The sequence below is a fragment of the Mus caroli genome, unplaced genomic scaffold, assembly GCF_978045245.1.
Source record: "Mus caroli unplaced genomic scaffold, Mus_caroli_1 scaffold_7, whole genome shotgun sequence".
NCBI lineage: Eukaryota > Metazoa > Chordata > Mammalia > Rodentia > Muridae > Mus > Mus caroli.
Genome location: NW_028227262.1, coordinates 67,887,877 through 67,902,541, shown reverse-complemented (window position 1 = coordinate 67,902,541; position 14,665 = coordinate 67,887,877). Strand labels below are relative to the sequence as shown.

Here is a 14,665-nt window from a genome sequence, read left to right as displayed (position 1 = left end):
AGGGCTATACAGAGAAACCCTGTCTCGAAAAACCAAAAAAAAAAAAAAAAAAAAAAAAAAAAAGAGGAAGAAAAGAGAGACATGTCATATTCATTAGAGTTCTACATTTGATTTGTTATCTTCTTCAGCCTGTAAGAATTTAAAAAGAACTTGTCTAAAACTTTCTGCTGCTTCTCATAGCTTGGACTTCTCACTTGGGGAATCTCATCCATGTGAAAGACTGAGCCCTTGCACACACTTGAACTGTGTCTTCTATTGATCCCTAGGAGAGAGGGCATCATGTCCCAGGGATCAATGACACTCAGTGGATGTCAACCTCTTTGCCATATTGGAAAGCAGACTCAGAAATATCAGGAAATGTCCTCACTGTGCTAAAATATTTAAATTAAGTCCATAGCAACCCAAGGACAACTAGACCTTTACCATTGCCCACCCAGAAGTGTTAACTGAATCTGTTATAAAGTATTCCTCCACAATGAGAACAGTCGTTGCACTAAATAGGTTTAGAATATCTGTCCATGCCTGCCTTCCACCTCCATCATCTGGGCTTCACTTCAGACTTGACAGTTTTGCACATGGTAGGCATTAAATCATATTTTGGACTCAGTGGTCCTGAGCATACAGAGAGCATAAAGTCAACTATTTACTCTCAGTTCTGTATACACACACACACACACACACACACACACACACACACACAAAGTTCCTTTCATCATTGTCTTAGTCAGGGTTTCTATTCCTGCACAAACATCATGACCAAGAAGCAAGTTGGGGAGGAAAGGGTTTATTCAGCTTACACTTCCATATTGCTGTTCATCACCAAAGGAAGTCTGGACTGGAACTCAAGCAGGTCAGAAAGCAGGAGCTGATGCAGAGGCCATGGAGGGATGTTCTTTACTGGCTTGCCTCCCCTAGCTTTCTCAGCCTACTCTCTTATAGAACCCAAGACTACCAGCCCAGGGATGGTCCCACCCACAAGGGGCCTTTCCCCCTTGATCACTAATTGAGAAAATGCCTTACAGTTGGATCTCATGGAGGCATTTCCTCAACTGAAGCTCCTTTCTCTGTGATAACTCCAGCTGTGTCAAGTTGACACAAAAATAGCCAGTACAATTGACCCCTTGTCAACTTGACACACAAACACATCACTAGTAAGCCTCAACCCTTACATTCTTATTCATCCCCAAGACCTAAATAACTTTAAAAGTCCCACAGTCTTTACATATTCTTAAATTTTCAATCTCTTTAAAATATCCATCTCTTTTAAAATCCAAAGTCTCTTTACAATTAAAAGTCTCTTAACTGTGGGCTCCACTAAAACAGTGTCTTCCTTCAAGAGGGAAAATATCAGGGCATAGTCACAATCAAAGCAAAAATCAATCTCCAACTGTCCAACGTCTGGGATCCAACTCACGATCTTCTGGGCTCCTCCAAGGGCTTGGGTCACTTCTCCAGCCATGCCCTTTGTAGCACACACATCGTCCTCTGGGCTCCAGATGCCTGTACTCCACTGCTGCTGCTGCTCTTGGTGGTCATCTCATGGTACTGGCATCTCCAAAACACTGCATGACCCCTTCAGTCCTGGGCCTTCAATTACAACTGAGGCTGCACCTTCACCAATGGCCTTCCATGGCCTCTCACAGTGCCGAGCCTCAGCTGCTCTGCATGACCCCTTCAAGCCTTCAAAACCAGTACCACCAGGGTGACCCTTACACATTACCAAGTCCCGCTGCAGAAGGAGTACAACCTTGCCTATCTCTGGAACACAGCCTCTTTGTGCTTTCAGAAAACACTTCCCAGAAGATGTCACCTTAATGATGCTGGTCTCTTCTTAATCACCACTAATTTCTTAGCTCCAGCTAACCAGCATCAATAGTCCCAGTAATGCAAAGTTTTTGCTTTAGTAGTTCTAGTATCTTGTTAATCACAGCTGATTCTTCAGCCCCAGCTAACCAGAACCACAAAATCTTCACAACCAAAGTAACAATGGCCCTGAAAAGAGTCTTTAATTTTCCCTCTGAAATTTCACAAACCAGGCCTCCATCTTCTGCACTGTTCTCAACATTATCTTCCAAGCTCCTACACATCTGACAGAGCTCTTAAAAACAAATGGATTTTCAAGCCCAAAGTTCCAAAGTCCTTCCACAGTCCTCCCCAAAACATGGTCAGGTTGTCACAGGAATACCCCACTCTGCTGGTACCAATTTGTCTTAGTCAGGGTTTCTATTCCTGCACAAACATCATGACCAAGAAGCAAGTTGGGGAGGAAAGGGTTTATTCAGCTTACACTTCCATATTGCTGTTCATCACCAAAGGAAGTCTGGACTGGAACTCAAGCAGGTCAGAAAGCAGGAGCTGATGCAGAGGCCATAGAGGGATGTTCTTTACTGGCTTGCCTCCCCTAGCTTTCTCAGCCTACTCTCTTATAGAACCCAAGACTACCAGCCCAGGGATGGTCCCACCCACAAGGGGCCTTTCCCCCTTGATCACTAATTGAGAAAATGCCTTACAGTTGGATCTCATGGAGGCATTTCCTCAACTGAAGCTCCTTTCTCTGTGATAACTCCAGCTGTGTCAAGTTGACACAAAAATAGCCAGTACAATCATTAATTCAGAACTCCCTTTAACTAGCTGATTGTTTTACTTAGATTATTTAAATAAAGAGGTATCTTAACTTTACGGGTACAAAATTTCATATACAATGGTTAAGTGAGCCCAGTGTTGATTACATTGCATTCTTTTTACCATGAAAGAAAAAAAAAAACTCAATTTGCCCTGTGGAATATTGGTTTGCTTTTCTTGTTGGGAATATTCCGAACAAATTGACCATACAAAACCACCTGTACCTCACAGTTTGTCAACATGGCCTCCATATAATGAACTCTGTGTGGTGACAAGGAGTTGGTATGGGCTTGTCTCAACCCTGAATTCGCTGGTGTTACAAAAATATTACTTATGCTGAAAATGATTAGCCTGATAGATGTGCTATATATTAGCTAAATGAAAGCCACATTCTATATCCATATGCACTGTTTCCTAACAAATTGTTCTAAGTTCATTCAATTCCTGTGATAAAAAGCAACTTAAGGCAGGAAAGGAAAGTCTATTTATAGACTCCCATTGAAGGAAGATGAGCAGAAAGTGAAGCAGGAACTTGATGGCAGGCCTGCTTGCTATTCTATGCATCATTACCTCTGACTAAGGAACTCACAGCCAAGGAAGGAACAATCCTTGCTGGCTTACTTAAAGGATAATGCTTACCTCACGCTTTTATCATCTGCCAAGGAAATGGTGATGCCCACTATATTATATATAGTATATATTATATATTATTATTATATATAGTATATATTATATATTATTATTATATATATTATATATAGTATATAGCATATATTACTATATATAGTATATAGTATATTAGTATATATTATATATTATACTATATATAATAGTAACCAAACAAGGATTCTCACAAACATATTTACAATGACAGTGTGGGAAAAAAAATCTCACACAGTAACTCAGAAGTTCAGCTCTACAATGTACTCTTAAACACATAGGACACTGGTATCTTAGTCTTACATTTCCAAATAAAGGTATTACAACAGCTCTGTATTCGCATATAGCAACCAGGAAGGAGCCACTTTCTAAACCTTCCAAGTGCCATTCCTACTATTTACTTGTTGGCTTGTGTTCACAGTGGCTTTGAAAGACTGTTTATCACTCCACCTCCAGCGCGCCTCACTGTGTCTCAGCTACTAGAGAAGCTTCCGCTTTCATCAATCTCCGCCGGAAGTTTCTGTATCGTTCACACTTCACCTGGGCAAAATCTAGGTTTATTGCAGTCTATGAAAATCTAAAGTTCAAAGCAAATTCAATCTTGCTTAAGAGAACATTGTAAAGTAACAATTCTTGATATCACGTGCCTTATATGATCTATTTGAAACCATAGAGAATTACATTGTTTTGTGTGTCACTGTTCCGAGAGACAAAACAAACTGGAACAGCAAAACCTCTTAAAAATAAGCAGGAAGCTTATGAAGTCTCAAACAGAACTTTAATTGCCTGGACATATTCATGTCAAATGAAGTTATTTCATGTACATCACTTCTTTTGCAAACTGGTCTATTTTCTTTCATTTGACTTAGATCAGCTACTCGACCTAGAGAAAGATGGAGCTGGCCTGTGCTTTCTCTCCTGAGACAGAGATTTTCCTTTTCTCCTCTCTCTAGATAGTATCCTGCTCTGGCTTTGGGAGAAACTTCTCCTTGGATATCTGCAACGAGGTGGAGGACTCCTTTTATGGTAGTCCCCTCGAGGGTGACAACCCAAGAGGGAGACAGGCCATGACTTCAACTTCTTTTTTTCACCAATCAGTGCCTTGTAGCTCATGGACAACATCAGCAGAATCTTGGGGATCCTCAAATTCAAGGAAAGCAAACCCAGGAGAGTTTCTAGCAACCCACATACTTCAGAGTGGTCCATAATGACCAAAAGTTTGTTCTAATTCAGTCTTGTTCGCATTGTTTCCAAGATTACCTACATGAACTTTGCAGACCAATGGGCAGGAATCACTGTGCCTTTAGAGATCCTTGGTTCAAAGAACCGAAGCTCAAATCCCAACGCTCTGACAGGACCACCTGCTCCCCTCTGACTCTGCTCTCACAGATGCTATCTGTCCTGCTGCATCCATGAAATGGCCAATTTGGGCAAATCTTATGTGAGCTTCTCAGTCAGGTGAATCTAGGCTGTATAAAGTTGACAGTTAAAGCAAACCAGGACACAATTCAAGGCCAAATTTTGGAGTGTAACAACAAATTATCATAACACTGGGGTTGAGTACATAATAGTGTTGGTTTTTCTTGGTCTTTCTCACGCTGAATACTGTTTTCAGAAGAGGATTCAGTGAAATGCCTCACAAATATCTGTGAGTGCATCTACTTTAAAAGAATAAGTGAGTCTCACATCTAAGCCAATTTCACACATTAATAAAGAATAATGTGTAAAGGACAGACTACCATCAAAAGTCTTCTCCCATTGCTACATTGAGGGCAAAGTAGTCACATAGATCAGCTGATAACCAATATTAGAATAAAATAAGATACTGATACAGCAACCTGCCACAGCCTAGGACATGAAACTTCTTACTCAAAAATCTTCTCCCAGCAAAATTGTACTAAATGTGCATACACAATAGAAGTTCATTTCATGTGGTTCAACAAAAAATTCTCCCCAAGTAATAGTAGAGGAAACTGAGTAGGTTATGTCATGTTAAACTTCAGCTTTGTTTCCAGGTGAAAAATAACCTTTCAAGCTCATGGCATATAATAGATAACCTTATCTTTACAGTCTTTTGAAATTGGATTTCAGGTTTTATTGACAGACTTGCTACAGAGAGTTTATGATAAATCTTCAGTTAATAGTCTTCTGAAGTTCCTAAATTTAAAAAAATAACCTTTCAAGAAGGATTCCTTTGAATAATGGGTATTTCTCGATCATCTTGATTTTGAAGCCATTTTAAGATGATTTGGTAAATTATTCATATTTACTGCTGGATGCTGACACCTCACAAATGTGTATCTGACGTTATCAAGAGATTTACAATGAAATTTCACAGTAAGTTCTCAGGACCAGATGAAAATCATAGCTGTGTTGCTTTTGATAAATGTAATAATTTTTCTTGATAATAATAATTATGGAAATAATTCCCTACTTATTACCTGTTACCATCAAGCAAACAGCAAAGAAGGAATTAACCTTTGAACAGAATTAGATGAACATGAAAAAGCTCCATGCTATCAGGTGGAAATATTTGTACAGATGCTAATTGAGCATCTGGTATTTAAATTAAACAGTATAACATAGCGTTTGTTCAGGCAAGGATGGAAAAGCACCACAAAAAACAATTTTTAAAAAATTTTTGTATAAGCTAAACATTAACAGGCTTGAATTCGTAAGTGAGTTTTTATTTAGGCTGGAATTGTGACAGTTATAGACCTACATGTATGTGCAGCTATGGATGCCAAGTTAGCTACATAATATTAGCTATCAAAGAAACTCAATGATAATTTCAACCAAAAATACTCTACATTCTTTCTCTGGAGATGTGTTCAAGAAATATTGAAGTTCATATTATTTGCCTCTTTAAAATGGCTGTACAACTGTTTATTTTTAATTAAGTTTGCTCCTTGACAATTATATATATATATATATATATATATATATATATATATATATATAATTCTAAGTGCTGTCTACCCTGTCTCATCTCCCTCACACTTTGAAAAACCTCCCTTTTCTCACAACTCCCTTTCCCATAATATTGTCTTTTTCTTTTATTTTGTGAGCCACTGAGTTTAAGCAGTGATGTCCATGTGATCTTGAGTGTGAAACTATGCATTGGAGGTTGGTGGACTCATCAACTGGTAACCCAACTAAAGTCCACAACTCCCTCTCACCTAGCATCTTTCAATAGCCAACAGTTCACCATGTAGGGGTAAGGCCCTTCTCTAATCTCTGACTGTTGACAGGCCCAGTGTGGGAAACCAAAGCTGTTACAAGTTCATGACTGCAATAACTATACTAAGAAGACAATCTGAGCTATAGAGGGGACAGTATAAGGGCGCATTTCTCTGTGCATACAACTGTCACTCATTCTAAGCACTTTATGCAGCTATGAATCTCTACATTCATCAACATTTACTGAAAAGAAAAGCTTCTCTGGCCAAGAATTGAAAGCTACATTAATCTATGGGTATGAACATAAAAATTTAGAAGGCAGTTTGATACTCAATTTAATAAAATAACAGTAGCAAGGTCCCTTCTAGGGCCCATGATCTCCCCAAATATGAAATTTTAGCCAAGTTCTTGGAGCAAGTCATGAATTCTTCTTGTGGGATGAGTCTCAAAATCAGTGAAGGGTCGGTTACCCTCATGCCAATCACACCATTATTGACCATTAAGGCATAAAATTAAATACCTCTTTCTCCAGCCATTTACATTCCTTTTGTTAGAAATTTTTTATTAGATATTTTCTTTATTTACATTTCAAATGCTATCCCAAAAGTTCCCTATACCCTCCCCTGCCCTGCTCCCTTGCCCACTCACTCCCACTTCTTGGCCCTGGCATTCACCTGTACTGGGGCATATAAAGTTTGCAAGACCTAAGGGCCTCTTTTCCCAATGATGGCCGACTAGGCCATCTTTTGATACATATGCAGCTAGAAACATGAGCTCTGGGGGTACGGTTATTTCTTATTGTTGTTCCACCTATATGGTTGCAGACCCCTTCAGCTCCTTGGGTACTTTCTCTAGCTCCTTCATTGGGGGCCCTGTGTTCCATCCTATAGATGACTGTGAGCATCCACATCTGTATTTGTTGGGCACTGGCATAGCCTCACAAGAGATAGCTATATCAGGGTCCTTTGAGCAAAATCTTGCTGGCATTTGCAATACTGTCTGGGTTTGGTGGCTAACTATGGAATGGATTCCCGGGTGGGGTAGAAATTTTTAAATTTAAATTCTCATTCTTATGATTGAGTGGAAAATGTTTTAAATGTTAAAAACCTATGTATATACTAGGTTATGGTATTTAAGTATTCTAAAGTCTCTCTGTGTTAGTAACTGCTTACACATAAAAACATCTGCTCCAAGATCATGTAAGCTCGTGCTTTAAAGGAAGGCTTCAAATATACAATGGTTAAGATTAGTATTAGGAACCGGGCAGTAGTGGTGCATGCCTTAAATCCCAGCACTTGGGAGGCAGAGGCAGGCAAATTTCTGAGTTCGAGGCCAGCCTGATATACAGAGTGAGTTCCAGGACAGCCAGGGCTACATAGAGAAACCCTGTCTCAAAAAACAAAACAAAACAAAAAACAAACAAACAAACAAACAAAAAGATTAGTATTAGGAATAAATAACAGATACCTACAAATCTGGTCTTTAATAAAATAAGACCACTTCTGTCACATGGTCAAGTCCAGGGATTAGCAATCAATGGCAGATAAAGGACATTCCAGCCTGGTATACAAAGTGAATTCCAGGACAGCCAGAGCTATACAGAGAAACCCTGTCTCGAAAAACCACCCCCCCCCCTAAAAAGGACATTTCTCTGAATCCACATTGCTTCCAATTTTGATCTCTCAACCTAAGTTGCCATTAGATTGGCCCAAGTTAGAGATATAGACACATTGACACACACCATGAAGCAAACACTATTTAGTGTGTGTGTGTGTTGTATTTGTCTGTGTATGTGTGCATGTGCATAAGGGGCAAAAATGCTAATGTTAAGTGTCTTCAGTAATTGATCTCCAACTTATATTTTGAGACAGGGTCCCTCATTCATCCTGGAACTCTCTGTTTTGGCCTCACCAAATGGATAGTGGACTCCAGAAAACTACCCATCTTTGCATCCCCACTGCTAAGATTGCAGAAGCACCTTTGTCCTCTATCGTACTCCTTGTAATCTATTATACTGCACACCACACTGTGAAGACCATGACCACAAAGCCATATCCAGATGAAAGAGGGGCTGGTGGACTCTTTGTTAGCATTTTTCTAGATTAAATTATACTTTTATAGAAAATTGAAGGGCTGATATGGAGAATAGCAAGTTGCTTCAGTTTACCCTGATCCCTGCAAATTTACCAATGCTTATGAAACTGGATTTAAGTACATTCTAGATAAAGAACTTAATTTTTAAATAGAGTGGATGCAGTATCACAAGGAACAAAAGTTTCAATGTCTAACTTATCTTCAGATTCTCAAGCTTTGTGGGAAATATGTGGAATGTGTAAGTCAGCTCTCAAATTTTCAAATGCTAGATCCTGACATAAAAGTCAACTGTTTACTCATAACAATCATAAAAATAAAGTAGGAATAAGTTAAGATACTCATTCACAATAAGTTATTCATATGTTATATTATACTTGAATGATGGATATATCCCATTGCTTGAGGGGTCCTCATACCTGGAAATCAATACTAGATAAATATGTAGACATTTCATCATTTTATTCTTCAAAATCACTCTCCAAAATGTGCAAAGATACAGAGAGACAAAGAATCGAACCCCTCTACAGACAGTAGATAATGGCTCATGGTTCCAGGAAGGAAAGGAATTAGACATGGAGTTGGCCTTCCCCCAAGAGCTGCTGAGAATGTCACATACAAAATTAGGAGTCCGGATTGGCAGCTGAGAACCAGATTATGGAGGGCCTTGAATTCAGGCCAAGAGTTATATTTGATTCGAACATACATTGGAAATGGTTATAGATGTTGAAGAATGTGATAAGTATGGGGTCTTATTTTGCAAGTGCTATCGAGGAGCCAGCAGAAGGTAGAAGAAGCTCAGAACCTAATGCAGCTTTCACAGTCCTTCAGAAGTAAGCTGGCATCTAAGACTGCAGCTTTGGAGTATAAAGCATGGCTACAGACAGGGGTACATTTGAAAGGAGAAAGAGAAAGAAGAAATTGAAATACAGAGCATATGTCATAGTCTATGTAACCCTACAGGCAGGACTGAGAGGACGTTAAATACTTCCCAGTTCATTTTTTCTCTGACTGCCCATAGCTCTAAATGTGTGTCAGCTTGCCTTCACCCTGCTGTAGACCAATCTAAACAGCTGAATAGCAGATTCGAGCACACCCTCAGACCTATAGATTCTTGGTCTGGGCTTTCTGCCCCTTTCTTTACATATCCATGTTTCTTTCATATCAATGCTAGAATCAGGACCCTTTGCTGACAGTGCTGTATACATAAGACAACTATGGGCTCCCCACACACCCATGAATGAATAATTCAAGTTCTACTTCCCCAATGATGTCCCTCTTGCCCTTCTTTTTGTTGTGAGTCTGGCCTAGGGACAAGATGTATATCCTGAACATTTTACTGATACCCAGTGTGTGTGTGTGTGTGTGTGTGTGTGTGTGTGTGTGTGTGTGTGTGTAGGGAGAGAGAGAGAGAGAGAGAGAGAGAGAGAGAGAGAGAGAGAGAGAGAGAGAGAAGAAGAAGAAGAAGAAGAAGAAGAAGAAGAAGAAGGAGGAGGAGGAGGAGGAGGAGGAGGAGGAGGAGGAGGAGGAGGGAGAGGACGAGGGAGAGGAAGAAGAGGAGGAGGAAGAGCACACAGTGTATGGCCATGGAAGTCAGAGGGCAGCCTGCAGGAATAATTTCTTTCTTTTCAGCATGGGTTCTTGGGATTGAGTAATAAGGTGGTCAATCTTGTATAGGAAGCATTTATAGGCTCAGCCAACTTGCCAGCCCCTCACGTGTATTCTGAAGATCTTTTTTGAACATTTTGTGACAAAATCAGTATCTGTTTCAACTCAAGTGCTTTAGGCTTCCTGAATAAATGTCTTTACTGAGCCAATCAGAAGAGATGTTACTTACTCACATTAGGAAGGCTGAAGGTATTCCAGACCCATTTCCTGACCTTGTATGGTTAGGGAAGTTACATAAGTGTGATGTCATATGTCTATGCAATTTTTAAGTCATCATTGGATGTGTCAGATGTTAGGTGTAGGGGATAGAAATGTCAAGAAATCTTACTAGAATCCAGACAATAAACCACATGAGCTTCAGTAATAAATTTGAACCTTGGAGTCAATCTTGATTTAAGTCAGGATGCAAAATCAGATACAAACAAAATCAGGCACTAGAGAAAGAAACAGAAGGGGAAGATTAAATTTGTGTGGAATTTTCAGAAGGAGTTATATTTACTAATTTTAAAAACAGACAAATATGAATAGAAACATGGATTAAGCTAACACTGGCTGCTTCTAGACTTGTATTAAATGTTAAGACTCATGAAGAATAAAACTTTCAACAGCATCAGAGACTGAGGCAATGAAAGATAGGAGCCAAAAAGGACCATAACCTCTAAGGGTGTAGCTTATAAGGCATAGTGAAAGAATAGAGTAGACAAGAGTAAGGGGCACATTAAGAAGTAGAAGCAGGAGAAAAGCACCGGGGTATCTAGGGCGCAGGGTCGGCTGACACTCGCCAGCTACCCACAACACCCGCCACAGGATCTTAAGACTTCTGGTGAGTGGAACACAGCTTCTGCTCCAATCCAATTGCGCTCGGGACCTGAGACTGCATTAGTTAGGGAAGCAGAAACCGGCCTGAGTAGGGCCACAGGCCTCATCCGGCCGGATCAGCACCGGGGTAGCTAGAGCACAGGGTCCGCTGACACCCGCCAGCTACCCACGACCCCCGCCACAGGATTTTGAGACTGCTGGTAAGTGGAACACAGCTTCTGCTCCAGTCCAATCACGCGGGACCTGAGACTGTTTTGGTTGGGGAAGCAGAAAACCGGCCTGAGTAGGACCACAGGCCTCTTCCGGCTGGACCAGCACCGGGGTACTGCCAGCTACCCATGACCCCCGCCACAGGATTTTGAGACTGCTGGTGAGTGGAACAAAGCTTCTGCTCCAATCTTTAAACAGTGACAACGACAACAACTAACCCCAGAGATTACCAGATGGCGAAAGGTAAACGTAATAATCTTACTAACAGAAACCAAGACCAATCACCATCATCAGAACCCAGCACTCCCACTTCGCCCAGTCCAGGGCACCCCAACACACCGGAAAAGCTAGACACGGATCTAAAAGCATATCTCCTGATGATGGTAGAGGACTTCAAGAAGGACTTTAATAACACACTTAAAGAAATACAAAGGAACACTGGTAAACAGGTAGAAGACAATAAAGAGGAAGCACAAAAATCCCTTAAAGAATTACAGGAGAACACTGCTAAAGAGTTACAAATCCTTAAAGAAAAACAGGATAACATAATCAAACAGGTAGAAGTCCTTAATGAAAAACAGGAAAACATATCCAAACAGATGATGGAAATGAACAAAACCATACTAGACCTAAAAAGGGAAGTAGACACAATAAAGAAAACCCAAAATGAGGCAACACTGGAGACAGAAACCCTAGGAAAGAAATCTGGAACCATAGATACCAGCATCAGCAACAGAATACAAGAGATGGAAGAGAGAATCTCAGGTGCAGAAGATTGCATAGAGAACATCGGCACAACAATCAAGGAAAATGGAAAATGCAAAAAGATCCTAACTCAAAACATCCAAGAAATACAGGACACAATGAGAAGACCAAACCTACGGATAATAGGAGTGGATGAGAATGAAGATTTTCAACTCAACGGACCAGCAAACATCTTCAACAAAATTATAGAAGAAAACTTCCCAAATCTAAAGAAAGAGATGCCCATGAACATACAAGAAGCCTACAGAACTTCAAATAGACTGGACCAGAAAAGAAATACCTCCCGACACATAATAATCAGAACAACAAATGCTCTAAATAAAGTTAGAATACTAAAAGCAGTAAGAGAAAAAGGCCAAGTAACATATAAAGGCAAGCCTATCAGAATTACACCAGATTTTTCACCACAGACTATGAAAGCCAGAAGATCCTGGACAGATGTTATACATACACTAAAAGAACACAAATTCCAGCCCAGGCTACTATACCCAGCCAAACTCTCAATTAACATAGATGGAGAAACCAAAGTATTCCACGACAAAACCAAATTACACATTATCTCTCCACGAATCCAGCCCTTCAAAGGATAATAACAGGAAAAAACCAATACAAGGACAGGAACCACGCCCTAGAAACAACAAGAAGGTAATCCCTCAACAAACCTAAAGAAGACAGCCACAAGAACAGAATGCCAACTTTAACAACAAAAATAAGAGGAAACAACAATTACTTTTCCTTAATATCTCTTAATATCAATGGACTCAACTCCCCGATAAAAAGACATAGACTAACAAACTGGCTACAAAAACAAGACCCAACATTTTCCTGCTTACAGGAAACTCATCTCAGAGAAAGAGATAGACACTACCTCAGAATGAAAGGCTGGAAAACAATTTTCCAAGCAAATGGTATGAAGAAACAAGCTGGAGTAGCCATTCTAATATCTGATAAGATTGACTTCCAACCCAAAGTCATCAAAAAAGACAGGGAGGGGCACTTCATACTCATCAAAGGTAAAATCCTCCAAGAGGAACTATCAATCCTGAATATCTATGCTCCAAATACAAAGGCAGCCTCATTCATTAAATAAACTTTAGTAAATCTCAAAGCACACATTGCACCTCATACAATAATAGTGGGAGACTTCAACACACCACTTTCACCAATGGACAGATCATGGAAACAGAAACTAAACAGGGACACAGTGAAACTAACAGAAGTTATGGATCAAATGGATCTGGCAGATATCTACAGAACATTTTACCCTAAAACAAAAGGATATACCTTCTTCTCAGCACCTCATGGCACCTTCTCCAAAATTGACCACGTAATTGGGCACAAAACAGGACTCAACAGATACAAAAATATTGAAATTGCCCCATGCATCCTATCAGATCATCATGGACTAAGGCTGATCTTCAATAACAAAATAAATAATAGAAAGCCAACCTTCACGTGGAAACTGAACAACACTCTTCTCAATGATACCTTGGTCAAGGAAGGAATAAAGAAAGAAATTAAGGATTTTTTAGAGTTCAATGAAAATGAAGCCACAACATACCCAAACTTATGGGACGCAATGAAAGCATTTCTAAGAGGAAAACTCATAGCTCTGAGTGTCTCCAAAAGGAAACTAGAGAGAGCACACATTAGCAGCTTGACAACATACCTAAAAGCACTAGAACAAAAGGAAGCAAATTCACCCAAGAGGAGTAGATGGCAGGAAATAATCAAACTCAGGGGGGAAATCAACCAAGTGGAAACAAGAAAAACTATTCAAAGAATCAACCAATCAAGGAGCTGGTTCTTTGAGAAAATCAACAAGATAGATAAACCCTTAGCCAGACTCACTAGAGGGCACAGGGAAAGCATCCTAATTAACAAAATCAGAAATGAAAAAGGAGACATAACAACAGATCCTGAAAACATCCAAAACAAAATCAGATCCTTCTACCAAAGGCTATACTCAACAAAACTGGAGAACCTGGATGAAATGGAGATGTTCCTAGACAGATATCAGGTACCAAAGTTGAATCAAGATCAGGTTAATGATCTAAACAGCCCTATATCCCCCAAAGAAATAGAAGCAGTCATTAATAGTCTCCCAACTAAAAAAAGCCCAGGACCAGATGGGTTTAGTGCAGAGTTCTATCAGACCTTCAAAGAAGATCTAATCCCAGTTCTTCACAAACTATTCCACAAAATAGAAACAGAAGGTACTCTACCCAACTCATTCTATGAAGCCACAATTACTCTGATACCTAAACCACAAAAAGACCCAACAAAGATAGAAAACTTCAGACCAATATCCCTTATGAATATTGATGCAAAAATCCTCAATAAAGTTCTTGCTAACCGAATCCAAGAACACATCAAAACAATCATCCATCCTGACCAAGTAGGTTTCATCCCAGGGATGCAGGGATGGTTCAATATACGGAAATCCATCAACGTAATCCAGTATATAAACAAACTCAAAGACAAAAACCACATGGTCATCTCCTTAGATGCGGAAAAAGCATTTGACAAGATCCAACACCCATTCATGATAAAAGTCTTGGAAAGATCAGGAATTCAAGGCCCATACCTAAACATGATAAAAGCAATCTACAGCAAACCAGTAGCCAACATCAAAGTAAATGGTGAGAAG

The 14,665-nt window shown here is 39.8% G+C and overlaps 1 pseudogene; it reads right to left on the bottom strand.

Annotated features, from left to right (window-relative positions):
- Positions 1-4,128: 4,128 nt before the first annotated feature.
- Positions 4,129-8,555, bottom strand: LOC110295667 (serine/arginine-rich splicing factor 3 pseudogene; annotated as a pseudogene).
- Between the last annotated feature and the right edge of the window lie 6,110 nt (positions 8,556-14,665).